General features: G+C 38.3%; 1 protein-coding gene and 1 pseudogene across 4 annotated transcripts in view; one reads left to right on the top strand and one right to left on the bottom strand.

Annotated features, from left to right (window-relative positions):
• The window catches only part of RAD54B (RAD54 homolog B), an 87,061-nt gene that overhangs the window by 20,992 nt on the left and 53,343 nt on the right, over nt 1–12,726 (top strand). The gene's annotated exons all lie outside the window — the stretch shown is intronic.
• On the bottom strand, nt 8,091–8,818 carry LOC129495748 (charged multivesicular body protein 3-like; annotated as a pseudogene).

The following is a 12,726-nucleotide window of genomic DNA, read 5'->3' as shown; positions in this document are numbered from 1 at the left end:
TCAAGGAGACTCCTTCTGAGCACACACCCTGAGATCATGACCTGAGCCCAAATCAAGAATTGGATGCTTAACCAACTGAGTCTGTTGTGCTTTTTAAGTTAAAGTTTTTAATATTACATTTTAAAAATGTTTCAGATTTATAGAAAAATTCAAGAATAGTACAAAGGGACTGCCACAAATTTTACCACATTCATGTGTGTAATTTTTCTGAACCAATTGAGAATAAGTTGCTGACACGATGCTCCATCATTCTATAAATTCTTCAATCTGTATTTCCAAACTCTAAAAAATAAAGCACAACAATGCCACCATCAGAATCAGGAAGTTCTCTTTGATACAAATCTACAGATCCAGTTCAACTTTCTTGTCTTGTCTCAATGATGTCCTTCGTATCAAAAATGAATTTAAGAAATGAATAAGTAAATATTTTTTCCTATTAGTCTAGGATTACGTGTTGTATTTAGTTGCATGTCCCTTTAGTCTCTTTTAATCTGCAACAATTTTTTAGTCTTTGCTTCTCTATTCAGAATTTTAATACTTTTGAAGAGTCCAGGACAATCATTTTATTTTATTTTATTTGAGAGAGAGCAGGAGCATGAGAGAGAGCACACGATCAGGAGGAAAGGGCAGAGGGAGGGGGGAAGCAGCAGGGAACCTGACACCAGGTCCAATCCCAGGACCCCAAGATCACCACCTGAGCTGAAAGCAGACACTTAACTGACTGAGCCACCCAGGCGCCCTCAGGCCAATCATTTATAGAATATTCCTCAATCTGGGTTTGTCTGATGTTTCCTTATGAATAGATTCAGGTATACATTTTTGGCAGGAATATCACAAAAATATTCTTGGTGTAACATTAGGAGACATATGTCAATTTATTAAATTTGGTTATTTACATAAATTAGTATCTGGTAGGTTTCTTCACTATAAAGTTATTTCTGCCTTTGTACGTACTTAATAAGTATCTGTTGGAAGAGCATTTGAAACTGTTAATATTTTTGTATTTAATCAAATGTTCATTTAGTAGTTTTAGCTTTCATTGATTCTTGCTTGAGATTTTCTAATTATACTTGTATTTTTTAGTTGGCATTCTGCTGTATGCAAGAGCTTTTCCTTCTCCCCGTTTATTCACTAATTTTTGCAGATTCATGAGTTTCTATTTTATTTGCTTGGCTATCTGTTGTTATTTATTGTGATGCTTAGATTGATTTGAATATTTGTGTCTTTTTAACAATCCCCATTAATTTTTGATTACTTTTGTACTTTCTGTTACAATAAGATCATCCTTGACCGAGTTCTTGAAATTAGCCAAAGACCGGGATACCTTTTTGCTAGGGAATGGTTTTTAAAAACCAAGATCTAAAAATTAGAGCAGAAGACAAACCATTAGAGACTCCAACTCTGGGAAACAAAGAGTTTCAGGAGGGGAGGTGAGTGAGGGAGATGGGGTGACTAGGTGATAGGCACTGAGAAGGGCACTTGATGGGATGAACATTGGGTGTTATACTATATGTTGGCAAATTGAACTTAAATTGAAAAAAACCAAAACAACCCCCCCCCCCACCAAGATCTGGGTACGAGGTGTGCCCATTGATACTGAAGTGTTATTGCTTTCAACCCTTCCAGTGATCACTGCCAGGAAATACATATATATGGTTACATCTGTATTTATCTGTATATTTAAAAAAACGTGAGTTCATACTAATACTCCAATTGCAGTTTAGTGCCACAGGATTCAGTCTAATCCTCACTACTTCCATATCTGCGGTGTCTTATTTTTTTTAAATTTTATTTATTTATTCATGAGAGACACAGAGGCAGAGAGACACAGGCAGAGGGAGAAGCAGGCTCCATGCAGGGAGCCCGATGCAGGACTCAATGCCAGGACCCCTGGGTCATGCCCTGAGCCGAAGGCAGATGCTCAACCACTGAGCCACTCAGGCGTCCCTACAGCCTCTTTGATAGTGAAAAAATTGGTTACCATTATCCTCAATATATTTACTTATTATTCATTTTACTAGTATGTAAATAGTCTACCAAAAAATTAATGTAAATATTGTAAAAAAAAAAGTTTGAGATTTTACATCCTTATGAAAAATGGTTATTTGAACGAAATTTAGATTTTTCTTACAAAAATTATGTTGACATAAGGCTTCTTTTGTGTACGTATGATTTTATTGACTTTCTTTGTTCCATCATAAAAGGGTATTTTTACAAAATATTTGCGGAGTTCTTAACTTCTCCCAAGTGCCTACAATCCTTTGATACTCAAATCAGTCTTTCTAATCACCTATCCCATCAGCTTTTTGCAAAATTTGCTGTTGATTTTTATCATATTGTCATGTGGTCTTCAAAAAAACTTTGATATTATAGTTCTTAAAGGATATTTGAATGTGAATGTGAACTTTAAAAAATTTGTAATCTGTTAATGGATGAATATTTTTTCTTTTAGAGTGACTCTTAATTGTATAACTGTTAGGAATCAGATACCGAATACTCAGATTCTCTATATTCGTATTTCTGTTAGGAAGGTATATTAAGAATTCAAGAGGCCACCCTTTGTGCTTTAAGGCTCTTTTATGAAGATTTGGGTCAGGGAATAAGTAGTTGTCTGGTTTTGGGGTATGTGTAGAGTTGTTTTTCAGTCAAGATTAATTGACAATCTCAGGAGCCCAGTCTGCTAAAGATGGAAAACATGATAGGTATATTCCTATCTTTAAAAAAAATACCAGTGAAGATAATTCTCCCTTAACTAATCTGCCATTAGTTCTTAAAATAAAGAAGGGCTTTTGAGCAACCAAACACTGGGACTATTCATTTGAAATCCTCCCTTGGACAAAAGTGAATAAATTTTCTCAACTTTATCCTGGCATTAAGCCGGTAAAAAAAGATCCTAGTCATTTGAATATTGACTCCTTATATGCATCCCTCCAAATCGTCTTAAAGCACATTTGAAACTACTAGGTATTATCCAGGACCATCTGTAGGAGATTGAGTTACTAAATTCTCTCCTGAGTATCAAGCGTTGCCTACTCTTCTGTAAGACACAGCATGCATGAGAAAAGGCAATAATCAGATATACATATTGAGCGGTGGTTCTTAATTATTACGCATTCTAGAGGGGCGTGTGTGTGTGTGCGCGCACACACATGGGTCTATCTGTAGAGGAGGAGGTGTTGTAATGCCAAAACTATTATGTGCTCCTTCATATCTGGTAAAATCAGGAGGGTCTTGAATGGCCTAACTATAAGTTAGTTCTCTTCCCTACTCTCCTCCTGAGGATGAAATCCTCTAGCTAAACAACCCTCCTTATTAAATAGATCTGGTGCAGTTTCTGCATATCTGTGAATAACAGCTTTCATTTCCCTGCCAGCTGCAGAATTATTTAAACAAGCCAATCACATCCTCTTCTAGGATCCAGAGGACACCTCACCCTTTTGGTACTGCAAAGCCTGCTTTGCACAGCTCCTAGTGGTTCATTTTGTTCTGGAGGGCAATCTCTGTGCGGCCCTGCATGAGTGTATGTGGCCACAGCTAATTTTACCTGTCCAGTATCAGGTGTTGTGTATTTGACCATCCTTGTAACTCTCCAACAGGAATCCTTTTCTCACCAGTGAGGTAAATAGGGAGGCAGTTAAAACAGAGGGAGACATGCATTTTTCCAGGGAGCTTCACCGAGTTTCTCAAATAGTCTTGTAACTCTTGCCGTCCCTCCTCCCGAGGCTAAAAACTACTGGTGTATAAACTTTGTAGGATGTATTTACTAAGCTCTTTTGGAAAGTTTCTTTATTGCCTAGCATTTAAGCATGTGAAGTTTGTTTTAAACTTCCTCAGTTACTTGGATTAGGTATAAAATGGAAGTATTCCTGTTTGAGCCGAGCTTTAATCTGGGAGTCTGCTTTATGTTTTTGGGAGGGCTGATGTTGAATAATTGAAATAATAACAATGTTCAGCTTCTACTTTCGGGGAAATGAGTTGTGTTCATATGTTGCCTCTTTGAATCCTTACGTAAAAACAAATGTGGGGACGCCTGGGCAACTCCGTTGGTTAAGTGTCTGACTCTTGATTTTGGCTCAGGTCATGATCTTGGTCAGGATTTTTTTTTTTTAATTTATTTATGATAGTCATACAGAGAGAGAGAGAGAGGCAGAGACATAGGCAGAGGGAGAAGCAGGCTCCATCCACTGGGAGCCTGATGTGGGATTCGATCCCGGGTCTCCAGGATCGTGCCCTGGGCCAAAGGCAGGCGCCAAACCGCCGCGCCACCCAGGGATCCCGATCTTGGTCAGGATTGAGGCCTGCATCTGGCTCTGTGCAGTCTGCTCCTCCCTCTCTCTCTGTTCCTCCTCCCGCTCATGCTCTCCCCCCTCCCCCCAACCAAGTAAGTAAGTAAATAAATAAAATCTTGAACAAAAACAAAATGTGAAGTGGTGATTTAAGCAAGACAAAATAGGCAAAGAGGATAAGCACAGCGGAGAGAAAGATAACACAATTTTAAAATATCAGTTAATATGCTTTTAGTTTAAGTATTAATAAGAGTAATGGCTTATATAATTGAGTTTTATTGGCATTTGTAGCTGGAAATTCCAGGCTTCAGGGTTGACTGGTCTAGCTGTTTAAAGGATATGATCATGAGCCTAGTTTCTTTTTCTCATTTGTCTAGGATTGGCTTCGTTGTTATACTGGCTTCCCTCATCGTGAGTGATAGATTTCAGCAACCACTGGGGCCATATACTTCCTTTTCCTTATCCATCTAATGGCAGGCAGATGCTCCCTACTCATGATCATTCAATACGATTTCTTAACTTCATTTTGATATTGTGCCACTTTCTGTGACCACGGGATTCCTAACCTTAGACCTATATTACCACTGTAAAGAAGACTTAGTGGCTTGTACACTGAGAATCATTAGTGTATAAATCAGATACACATTCTTCAGCTTTGTCCCTGGAAGTGAATGCTATCTCATCCTAATTTCCCAGCTGCTGCACGATGGAGTAGAATGGGTGTTAGTGGGACCCCTGGACATTCATGATGTTAACTCTACTGAGAAATGATTAATTGAAAAAATGTCTGAAATAAATATGAATAGCTTAGCAACATTTTTAGTGTACAAAATTTAACTAAAGGCTAGGCTCCTGCAAACTGGCTTCTGGGGCAGAGGCTCCTTTAGTTCAAAATAATTTTTAAAAAATATTTGATTTTTAAGTAATCTCTGTGGGGCTCCCACTCACAACCCCGAGATCAAGAGTTCCATGCTCTACCTACTGAGCCAGCCAGGTGCTCCTTGTTCAAAATATTTTTACCCAGAGAACAAGATTTGGCCAAATAGGGAGCCCAAATAGGGAGTATTCATAGAATACTATGAAGATGTATGTAAATTTAGATTGTGTAGAGTAACTCTGTGATTCAAGTAGCATAGTTGCAATAAATTTTATAATTTGACTCTGAGATAATATAAAATGTATTTATTGGTCTCTGGCCATGGTTGCTGACATAGAGCTCCAACAACCCTTTTAATTTCTTCAGCGATAACAGTACTAGGAACATTTTTTGTTCTAGTATTTGATCTATGACCCTGCTTCCCGACAATCCTTCCCTAAATCCTTCTGAATTTCCTGGGCTATAGTAGTTTCTTTTGTTCTAATGAGGGGATTCTTGGTGGGCTCCTGGATGGGGGCTGGTTGCCAGGAAGACCAAACCATTACAAGCTTGGAATTCTCAGCCTGACTCCATCCTTCAGAGAGGGCAGGAAGTTGTAAGTGGAGTTAAATGATAGGTCATGCCTGGCAGAGGAAGCCTCTGTAAATGGTACGTGGTCCGGAGAGCTGGGTTGGTGAACATGTGGAGATGTTGGGAGACTGGCTGCCTGGAGAGGGTGTGGAAGCCATGTGTCCCTTCCCATGTAACTTCCATCTGGATCTTCATCTGTATCTTTTGTCATATCGTTTTATAAAAAATTTGGTAAATAACCAGTAAACTCTTGTCCTGAATTCTGTGAGTTGCTCTAGGGAGTTATGTCTAGCTGCTTGGTGACGTGAAGCACAGGTGACAACTTGAAATGGGCATCTGAAGGCGGCAGGGTGGTGAGGGCTCAGATCCTGCGGGATCTGCTGCTACCTCCAGGTGGATAGTGCCAGGATTGAGCTAAGTTGTAGGACACCCAGCTGGTAACACAGAACTGTTTGTGTGGGGAGACCCCCCACATCCTATGTGGGAAGTACTGTAGGTGTGATGGTTGTGTGAGAGAAAGGAGTAACACAAGAAGAGGGCGGAGTTGGTTTTTTTTTTTTTTTTTTTAAACTCAGACTCCTTCAGTTCTATAAGGATTACTAAGACCCCTGACATCTAGTTTTTGATTGTCTCAAGTGCCTGGTATCACAGACTGTCATCTCCAAAGCACAGCAGTGACGTATGAGATGGAAATGCCACAGCAGTGTGACTCTTAGGGGTTGGATTCACCCTCGTTCTTACCCTATTTTATGTGGCAGATTATTTTGTTGTTTCACCTTCATCACATGTTGCAGTGTGAAATATTCAACATAATCTCGCCTGCCTGGTCAGATCCCCTTGATGCCCCTGCCCCTAGGCTGCTCTGCCTCTGTAGCCTCCTCTGTTCCTTAGCAGAGCAGCGGGGCCCTCCTCCTTGGTGGTGCCCAGCCAGCCAGGCTGACGAGGGATGCTCTGGGGGGTCTCCTCCTGCTGCTCTTTCCGATCTTGGGTGAAAGGCCAGGACACAGGACTCAGGGGTCGCCCCCTGCACATTTGTGGAGGCTGGAGGACACGATCTGGAAGTGCAGTGAGGTTTATTGTTACTGGGATAAACACTGCCTAGTGGAAAGTAAGGGAGGGGAGAGAATCTTCCAGATTTTATTCTTTTTTCTCTGTGGACTACGCTGAGGTTTTTTTTTTTTGTTTGTTTGTTTGTTTTGTTTTGTTTTGTTTTGTTTTTGTAGACTATCAGGAGATGATGCAAGGAGAGTACCAAGTAGATGCATTTGCCAAAGCGACCTATCGTATCTTTTCAGAGCTTGTTGTAAAGTGGTAGCTAGCACTTTGCTTTACGTGGTTCCTTGCCTTTGTTTCCCTTTTTTAAAAGCCTGATGCCCTCTGTAAGCAACTCCCAGATAAAGCTACTAGCATTCTAATCATTGCTTCAGGTTCTATTTACCAGAGAATTTGGGCTAAGATAAATTAATAAGGCATGAATTTGTACCTTTTTTTTTTTTTTTTTGGACTGTCCTAAGATCTAGAAATAATTTCAGTAGTCACAGTACTCTTTTTGCCTAAAAAAAATTTATGGAAAAAAAAATCACCCCTACTCCATAGTTATTTCTTATTGTTGAATTTAGTAGATGTAATTATTTAAATTCTATTTTAGAAATTTGTACTTAGTATATTTTTAATGGCTAAAGAGTTAAAATGTATTAACTACTATTTTTATTTTTTATTTTTTTATTTTTTATTTTTTTCCAAGAGTTAAAGCAGAAATTTTTAAAATCCATTTTATATACTGTTTTAGGGACAAAAAAATGTAGTCCTCAACATTTAGGTAATCAATTTTATCCTCAGAAGTGCTTTGGGAGAAGACAGATTCTTGTGCCCTTTCCTCCAAAAGATACTTCTGTTGATATTCCTGAAAATGATGTGCTGCGGGACGCCTGGGTGGCTCAGTGGTTGAGCATCTGCCTTTGGCTCAGGGCATGATCCCACGGTTTGGGGATTGAGTCCCGCATCGGGCTCCCTACATGGAGCCTGCTTCTCTCTCTGCCTGGGTCTCTACCTCTCCCTCTCTCTCCCTCTCTCTGTGTGTCTCATGAATAAATACTCCTTTGCCCTCTCCCCTCAAAAGATTCTTCTATTTATATCCCTGAAAATGATGCATTTATAATCCCACTTCTCAAGGACAATCCTGTTGAGATCCCTCAACCTCTGCAGAGTGAAGAGATACTAGCAGAGAACCTTCTCAGGATGCAGTGCCTCGCTGAGGTGTAGTGCAAAGGATCCATAAAATGGTGGTTGCTCCAGAGGAGTGTGTTTGCTCCTGGTAGGCCGCTGTGAGAGAGCCCGCCGGCCCAGCAGGGCGGCCCCTAGCTGCCAAGTGTGGCCAGATGGGACTGCATGGCCTCCAGAGCCTCTTCCTCCTCCTCATCTTCTGATGCAGCCATCGCTCCGGAGGTTCGAGCCCTGCAAGGGTGTCGGTCACTTTACTAGGTGCTTTGCCTGAGGCCCCTGCTGTGATTTCAAACGATTTTTCCGTTTCTGCTGCTGCTTCCATTTCATCCTGATCATCCATGCTCTCAAAAGTGTCCTCTAACATTTCTTCTATGATGCCAGCCTCCGTCATCTCTTTGGATAGGTCTTTCATGGTGGCCTGGATTTCTGGGATCTTCACGAGACTCTGCATGGCCTCCATCACTTCTGCTCTTCCGCAGGGAACCAGCCACTCGCAAAACCGCCAGCTGGTTCTTCATCCCCATGAGCACAGAGTTCACGTGAGCCTTGAAAGCTTAGAGCTTGCTCACAGCCTTCCTTGACCTGATCATCTCCCAGACTAGGACCACACAGACGGCCTCCTGACCCTTCTTGGCAGCATCCTTCACTGACCGTTTTACTTTTTCTTTTTCTCTTTGGGTATCTTTTATTTGCCTGTCAGCTCTCATTCCCTTTCTTATCTTCAGTGACCATTCATTGACCAGCTCTTTGGGTGGCTTCTTCTGGGTTTTCCCAAACAGCCCCATGGCGAACTAAACTCGTCTTGCCCCTGCCGGCTTTCCGTTCCCTGCTCCCAGGCAGGTCACCGGCAGCCGCCTGGGCGGGGCAGGTGAGAGGAGACATATTTTTATTTTTAGGATAATTTTGAACATTTTATAATTTTAAAACATTAAGAGAAATGGAAAGAATCATACATTGAACACCCATATGCCCATTACCAAGATTCTACAATTAGAATTTTACGGCATTTGCTTTATTACTTATCTATCTATTCATTTGTCAATCTTCTTTTAAAATTACTTAATTTATTATTATTATTACCTTTTTTTTTTTAAGTAGGCTCTATGTCCAATGTGGGACTTGAACTCACAGCCCCTAGATTGAGTCACATGCTCTACTGATTGAGCCAGTTGGGTACCCTAATCTATCTTACTTTCTAAAAATGAAATAAAGAAATTTTTATTATTAGAGTATAGTTGACATACAATGTTAAATTAGTTTCAGGTGCATAGCAGAGGGACTTGACAGTTTATACTTACTCAGTACTCCCCATGATAAAATGTAGTCACCATACAACATTATTACAATATCATTGACTATATTCCCAATGCTGTACTTTTTATCTCTGTGACTTATTTATTTTATAACAGGAAGTTTGTAGCTCTTAATCCCCTTCATCTGTTTTGCCCACTCCCCACCCCCTTCCCTCTGGCAACCATCAGTTCTCTGTACTTATGAGTCTGTTTCTATTTTCTTGTTTGTTTATTCATTTTGTTTTTTAGATTCCACATATGAGTGAAATCACTTGGTATTTGTCTTTGTCTGGCTTACTTCGCTTAAGATAATACCCTCTGTGTCCATCTGTGTTATTGTAAATGACAAGATCTCATTCTTTTTTATGGGTGGGTAATAGTCTGTTATGCACGTGTGTGTGTGTACCACATCTATATCCATTCGTCTATCGATGGATACTTAGGTTGCTTCCATATCTTGGCTCTTGTAAATAATGCTGCAATAAACATAGGGTTACATATATCTTATTTTTTTTAAGATTTTATTTATTTATTCATGAGAGAGACAGAGAAAGAGAGAGACAAGGTAGAGGGAGAAGCAGGCTCCCTGCAGGGAGCCCGATGTGGGACTTGATCCCGGGACTCCAGGATCACGACCTGAGCTGAAGGTAGATGCTTTAACCGCTGAGCCACCCAGGTGTCCCACTTTGGGTAAATTTTTAATGGAATTACTATATCGTATTACTATTTTTAGTTTTTTGAGGAACCTTCATACTGTTTTTCCAGTGTTTATGCCAATTTTTATTCCCACCAGCAGTATGTGAGTGTTTTCTCCTCTATATTCTTATCAACACTTGTTATTTCTTATCTTTTTGATACCGACCATTCTGACTGGTATGAGATCATACATCATTGTGGTTTTAATTTACATTTCCCTGATGATTAGGGATGTTGAATGTGTTTTCATGTGTCTGTTGGCCATCTGTATGTCTTTGGAAAAATGTCTATTCAGGTCCTCTGCCCAATTTTAAATTGTATTATTTATTTTTTTAGTGTTAAGTTATACAAGTTCTTTTATGTATTTTGGATATTAACCCCTTATCAGATGTATCATTTGCAAATATCTGCTCCCATTCAGTAGATTGCCTTTTTGTTTTGTTCTGTGCTGAGGATTCTTTGCAGTTTTCACTACTGTGCTTTGGAGATTTTTATTTTTAGAATGTGTAGATGTACCTCATTCTTTTAATTGCTGCAGAGTATACAATGGTATGAATATTATCATTTTTAGGATTTTTGTTAAAAACAATCCTGCAGTGTATATCATTATACATGTGGCCTTATGAACATAGGCAAATAAGTTGTCAGATCATACATAACATGTTTGCATTACATTTTAATATGGTGTGCCAAACTACCTTCCAAAATCATTAGTGTATGAGGGAATTTATTTCCCTCCCCCCCTCCCTCCCTTCCTTCCTTCCTTTTATTTATTCATGAGAGACCCAGAGAGAGAGAGGCAGAGACACAGGCGGAGGGAGAAGCAGGCTCCATGCAGGGAGCCTGATGTGGGACTCTATCCCGGGATTCCAGGATGACGCCCTGAGCTGAAGGCAGATGCTCAATCACTGAGCCACCCAGGCATCCCCCCCATCTTTAACACATGCCGTTAAACCTTTTTAACCCTTTTTCTTAAACTTTTTAAACTTTTGCCAGTTGAATCAGTAAAAACTACTTTGATCTTTTAATTTCTGTCGCCCTTTACTTGTTAGGTTGAGCTCTTTATATATTGGATTTCTTTTATTCTTTAAATATTCTTTGGTATTCTACATCCATTATTCTATAGCATTGTTTTTCTTAGCTTGTAAGAGTTATTTATAATTTGATTTTGATTATATAGGTAATACATCAATGTATTTTTATACCTTTTCTAATAATACAGATAAATTCATAGTTTTTTTTTACCATTCTCCTCCATGTCATTCTCCTGTAGTTACTGTAATTCGGTGCCTATCATTCTAGACTACTGCTCTCCAGTAGAAATATAATATAATCGTGTATAGATTGTAAAATTCAGTAGAAATATAATCATGTGTATAGATTGTAAAATTTTCTAGTAGCCACATTAAGAAAAAGTAAAAAAAAAAGTAATAAGCAGATGGAACTAATTTTTATAATGCATTTTATTTAACTCAATATGCATATCATCTCAATATGTAATTAGAAAGGTGGTGTATATTTTACATTTACATCTCAGTTTGGATGCTGAATTTTTTTATTGTGAATTCTTTTTTTTTTTTTTTTTTTTTTTTAGTATATGTGCTGCCGAAGCGAGCACTATTGTGAATTCTTGATCAGTATTTATATTTGATAATAGAGTTGAAAAAATAGATTTGTATTCCCATGTTCTAAACATAGATAAATGTTGTTCACTATCTGGAGTTTTAAAAAGTTTGTTTATATTCATATCTACATCTGTAAAACTAGTTCATTTGTTTAAGAAGAATCAGTTTGACTTGAAGTAAATCATGTGTTTTAAAAGTATGTCTATCCAAGTTAAGTAAATATACTATGTCAAATCTGTATTATTAACATTGAATTCAAATGATCATTGTTAACTTAAAAAGGATATCTGAATTTAAATATTAACAAAGTAGTTTTCAAAATTTTCTTACAACTTTTGCATGCAATTTGAGTATGACTCTTAATTATAATTAAAGTTTTCTATTGATTCATATTAGAAAAATGTATGTAGTCGCTTACTGATTTGTGTCATGAAGATTTTCACTTTAAACATATATTCTCTTACCTATCTGACCAGGTCACAAATATACTCTTCTTTTCCTCAAAGCTTCAAATTCAGCTCATTCATTTAATAGTGTGATATTGAGTAGAAAATGTAAATGATATTACCATTTTTTTTGTCTTTGATTATTGAATGTTTGACAAGCATTCCTTTTCTTTCAAAAAAATGTTGACTTGTAGTTAACAGTACAATAATTCTTTATAAAATTTTCCATGACTCAACCAGTGAGCACTGGTGAAGAACAAAAAACATCATTAAAAAACTAAATTGTATGAATCCACTTTACAAAATGAATTAAAAAAATGTGGATTCATACAATTTAGTTTTTTTTAAAAAGGAAGTTGTTTCACTTGTTACATTATGAAAATACTGTACTCAACTTTTGTACGTAGACTCTGAAAACTATCTTGAATATCGTTGTTAAAGCCATTTGGAATATGTATGCAAATGCTGTGATCACTGCCAGTTTATTGAACTGGTAAAAGAAATAGAACACAATTCATTTAATGACGTTTTTTGTTCTTCACCAGTGCAACTTTTGATCCTTGGGGTGGTGAGTTCAAGCCCCATATTGGGTGTAGATATTACTTTAGAAAGGGAGAGAAAGGAAGGAGGAAGGAAGGAAGGAAGAAAGAAGGAAGAAAGAAAGGAGATTGATTACACTGGTGGTGTGATTACGTGTAATGTCAAAGAAAA

The sequence above is a fragment of the Nyctereutes procyonoides genome, unplaced genomic scaffold (assembly GCF_905146905.1).
Source record: "Nyctereutes procyonoides isolate TBG_1078 unplaced genomic scaffold, NYPRO_anot_genome, whole genome shotgun sequence".
Classification (NCBI taxonomy): domain Eukaryota; kingdom Metazoa; phylum Chordata; class Mammalia; order Carnivora; family Canidae; genus Nyctereutes; species Nyctereutes procyonoides.
Note: the sequence above shows the minus strand (reverse complement) of the source record. Positions and strands in the feature narration are given on the sequence as shown.